Source organism: Anser anser (genome assembly GCF_964211835.1).
Source record: "Anser anser genome assembly, contig: HAP1_SCAFFOLD_76, whole genome shotgun sequence".
NCBI lineage: Eukaryota > Metazoa > Chordata > Aves > Anseriformes > Anatidae > Anser > Anser anser.
In genome coordinates this window covers 659,235-664,073 of record NW_028153992.1, presented here as the reverse complement: position 1 = coordinate 664,073, position 4,839 = coordinate 659,235, and the positions used below count along the sequence as shown (strand labels likewise).

Here is a 4,839-nt window from a genome sequence, read left to right as displayed (position 1 = left end):
AAGGAAGCTTTCCTAAACAGTCACCTAAGTGACAGCTTAAATCACAGCTCAAAACCTCATTTCTATAGAAGCAAGCATCCTCACCTTTGCCAATACCAGAAGGAATTGTTCTCATGGATTAACTCCAGAGCCTTGACATGGTTACCTGTACACATCAAGTATTTTTAGCGTTGGCATAAGCAAGCTGCTGCTAAGTCTCTGTGCTTTGCTAAAGACTGATTTAAGACCAGAGACATTTATCAAGCACAGCTGCTTTAAAGATGCAGTCTTAACCCTTCTATCTTTTGTTTGGTTAATTAATAGATCTTATTTCCAGAAAGAAGTGAATGGAGTCAGATTATCCATTTCCATTGGTTCTTAAGAAGAAAGGGCCTGCTGATTAGATTTCACTACTTTCCCTTTCAAGATTTTCTCAGGGGCAGCTTCAGACTAATGACAAGAACCAAGACAAGTGCTATCTGTACTAAAACTGAGGTACACTGCATAAAGAACATTCAGATAACCCAGCTGCATATTCAAAAAAAACCGCTGTTTAGACTTGTCTTCACTGATTCTGTACAGGCAGACCTCCTGTGTTTGCAGTGCCCAGTTTCTCTGACTTGAATTGGGGATGCAGAGAAGTGAGTTCTATGCTTTTGGGGAAGAATACAAGCTGAAGGCATTCTGAAATAGCTTCCAAACTCAGCAAACATGAGGGACAAACTAATCCAATGGCTGGGTATTTCAATGCTAAGAGAGCACGGTACTCAGCCATTCAGAAACGTATTACTGATGTGTATTTTAATACCTACATTTGTTTCAATACTGCAAAGCTACACAAGTTCTAATAAAGAGGTAATCCATTGTCTTGTTACTGTAGTAAACAAACAGAAGATACATCATCTTAGGTCTTCTGCTTCCAACTGCACTCTTCCTACATACAGTTGTGTAGGGAAGGAAAATCTGAAAATACTGTTGACGTTCTTCTGGATAGCCGAAGCAAGAAAACATGTTTGTGGCTTATTCCTGTTTTCAAAATAAAACAATATTAATTTAATCAAAAAATTTTGGCAAAGAAGTTTGGACAGTGCTCTCTTGGAGAAGAGCATTTCCATTCTAAAGCAGAAGGAGGCAACATTTGCAGAATTATGCTAGGTAAACAGAAACAGAAGTGTCATTTTTTACTATTTAACAGAACACACAAGCTAACCTCATGAACATACTGAAATTGTTTATATGAAGTCCTGTTTTGTCAGTATCCTGGATCAGAGTTCATCAAATTTGGTATCAATTCTTTAACCGTTCAGAGACCTGAATTGCCTTAAATAAGTGATAGAACTGAGCCGGTAGAGTAAGAAACCCTCTCAGGAAGTGCTAAGCTTTAAACTCCCCATTGCCCTAAGCTCATGAAAAGCAAAGAATAGCATTCTAAACCTGTTCTAGTAATAACGCCTTTGGCTATCTCCCTGCGTTCCCATTTTTCCCCCCCACTTCTTTCCTGTCAACCCACTATAAAACTAGTTATGTGCTTCTCTCAAACTAGAGGGAAAGCTCTAAGAACAAGAACTCCCTAGCATATAAAACCACTTGTTGTCCCTTCTACCTTATGCAGGCCCAAACCTGAAAATATTTACCAATGCATTCAGCTTTGCTACTGTTGAGAAACAAGGCTGGTTACAATGGCAGCTAAGCCCAAGTTGCGCTGTCTGGCTAGACTTAACAGTTGGATTCCCCCAGCCATCCTGAAGCAGGTTGATGAATCCAGGGAGTCAAAACATAGGACTTCTGCATTTCTGGTTTTGTAGACTGCATCCTGTGTACAGCCACTACAGCAAGGGCCACAGACTTTCCAAAGGCAGAGCTACAAGAATCTGATTATTTAGAATAACTGTATCAATGCACAACTCCTTGGTTACCTTTTAGAAATTCCTATGCTCAGCCGGATTCCTTTTCCCCCCAGACCTGGTGCGTTCTGGCAGTCTTGCAGTGCCCTCATCTGATCACCTTGCTCACCAAATCTGACATAGGCATACCCTCTACTATTTTCAAAAGGGCGAAAACCAATTCTGGTATGCATAACAGTTACAAAGCTAACGAATTCAGTTTCTGTCTTCTACAAAAAACAGAAGATAGCAGCTACTATAGCTTCTATTACTTAAGCAACCTCTCTGGCATGTGCACGTGCACAGAAAAGGCTTTCACCAAATTAAAAAACTTGGGCCAGAAGCAAAAAGCTTATTCCTTGGTAGCATTAAGATGCAACTCACTGAGAGCCAGCAAAACAATACATTTTAAGTGCTCTCTGCATAAGTAATCAGATTCCATATTTCTGCATATACAGCAGTTAATCAGTTAGCACTAACCCACTCCTTTTGGAGCCACAAACTTTATTGGTCACAAACACCAAGAGCTGGCTGTAATTATCTGAACCAGTATTAACCGGTACCTCTGAACTCTTCAAACAAAAATATCTTTCAGGTGCTCTTAGAAGAACAACATCAATTGCCTGCAACAATTTGATGGCTTTGCTAAACGGAGCACTGAAAAGCACAGTGGTACAGTTTCTTTTGTAGCCTGTTCAGAAATTATAGCCCCATGCCTACAGCTTCAAATCAGGCCAAGCTTACCAGCCCAACTCTTACAGCTTAAGTTCACTGCACTCGAATGCCTTCAAGATGTGCTTTTAGGAGCCATGGAGAAGAACCCTCTGGTAAGACCACCATTATAAAGTACTGAGTGTTGTTTTACACTTAAAATAGAACTATCTGTTACAGTCATTCATCAGCTTTCCCTAGGCTGCTGCTCTCTCACTACTGAATGTGATCCTGCTTTCAGTTTCCCACTAACTTTTTCCCCCAGCGTTTATGGCCTCTTTTCATCTACGACACTTTTAAGGGACTACACCGTGTTGAAAAATGCTGGTTAACATTTCCTTTTACACAAGGTGCCTCATCGAATTTTCCTGACTAAACCAAACCCCAGAACCTTAACTAGAAGAGGAAGCACACAAACACACACGCCTCCCTGGCCACCATATCTCCCCAAAACATATCTGTTCAGTAACAGACCAACTGTAAGAATACTGCGATTAAAATCAGTATAGCTCTATACACTGCTTTTGTTCGGGATTACTAGCTAATGTCCTTTCCCTTACCCCTTCTGGAATTAATACTGAATTCTGTACTCCAAAACGCGGTTCTTAAGTCATACAAATGACATTTAACAATCAGAATTTTTCCACACAGTGATCCTCAATAAAAACTTCAATCCTCTACTGCAGTCTTTCAACAAATTAAAGGAATACAAAACTGGCTAATAACTGTTCAGTGATTTTTGGACCTTTGTAGCACTAGAGTAACAGCAGTACACTCTGCAGCATAGTTGCAAGTACGTGGGAATAATCTCTTTTTTTCTCTGAAAGGTGTGAGGCCTCTATTTCACCCTACTAAAGATTTTACCACCAACTGTACTGCTAGCATTGAGACACTGCAACTTCTGTGCTTGTATGAGATGCAGGACAGGTTCCTTAAGGTGTCGCAATTTTTTGTCTAAACCTAGTGTTGAGATCAAAAAAGGGATTGCTACTAATTGCGTACGTATCAATAACCAGGACAGAAGACATGCTGCATATAGGAATTAAACTTTTTCTAAAGCTCTAGTACATGAACATATCAAATCCCGCAGATTTTTTCTAGTATGGTTTCAGAGGTCTTACTTGATGGACATAAGCGCACAAGTGAAGACAAAAGATACTCTGTTTACCTGAAGTACTGGTTTGCAAGTACTGCTTCTCTTCTGTCCTTCCCAAAATAAACTGTGAGGCAGCTGCAGACTCTGCACCTGAACACTCTGAGTGAACACCGAATGTAAATGATGGCAAGGCAGCATTTTGTGGACGCAGCCGCAGCACCAAAGCCTGCAGAAATAAGTGAATGTCAAGTCCGTAACCCACGGTGTATCTGCAGTACGTGAAGGTTTGAACTACATTCTAGTCCTGATCTTTCCAGTCAAAACTGTTTAACAAACAACCCACCAAACAGTAAAACAAACAAGAAAACCCCATGCTTCCTCTCTACATAAAACTTTTCACAACTGTGTTTTCTGCCCACCACCTGGCTTTAAAAAGTATACGAACTTCTTTGACAGATCATGTTTTTAGTCTGAACTCCAAATGAACAACGTGTAGGGCATGTAAAGAACAAGCACGTCATTAATGAAAGCTTTTCTCTAAAAAGGATAAACTTATTCTTGGGGAAAAGTGTGGAAACAGATGTTATCTAGGCAATATTCCTACAGGAAAAACGAATAATTTTGCCACACCTCAAAGGAAAAAATAATTGTGCTTAACAGGTAAGAAAATAAAAAAAATCAGAGCAAACCAAAAAATAAATCACAGAATATGCATCCTCGTTTTAATCATTAAGGATTACCTTTGAGCTCTGCTTTGGTGCTTGGCTTTGCACTTTCACAGGCTACACACTTCGTGGCCTCTGCTTTGTTTTGAACCAAGCAGGTCTCCCAATCCCAGCTTCCTTCGGGCTTCTTGAATTTGTCTAAATCCAGAAATTCTCCAGAAGGAGCAGAAAATGCAGATGCACTGCTACTGGTCACAGGTGTTGGACCCTCTGTGAGACAAACAAGACAGTTAACCATCCTGTTTGAACATGAACTATAAAATGAACATTAACTTTTAAATTTGATTTGTCAAATCCCACAGAAATGTTCAAAATTACTCCACAACTTCCCCCCCCCCCGCCCCTGAAAAAAATAAAAGCCACCAAAAACCCACAAAGAAACAAACAAACAAACAAAAAAACCAGAGTGGAACTCAAAGCTTCCAAACAACACACAACTCTGTTC

General features: G+C 40.1%; 1 long non-coding RNA gene across 1 annotated transcript; it reads right to left on the bottom strand.

The window, feature by feature from the left end:
- Positions 1 to 882: 882 nt before the first annotated feature.
- Positions 883 to 4,515, bottom strand: LOC310890994. The gene is made up of 3 exons (XR_014577390.1): positions 4,410 to 4,515; positions 3,742 to 3,895; positions 883 to 1,005 (listed from the first exon to the last, which is right to left on the bottom strand). It is a non-coding gene; the product is annotated as an uncharacterized lncRNA (long non-coding RNA).
- Positions 4,516 to 4,839: the final 324 nt, after the last annotated feature.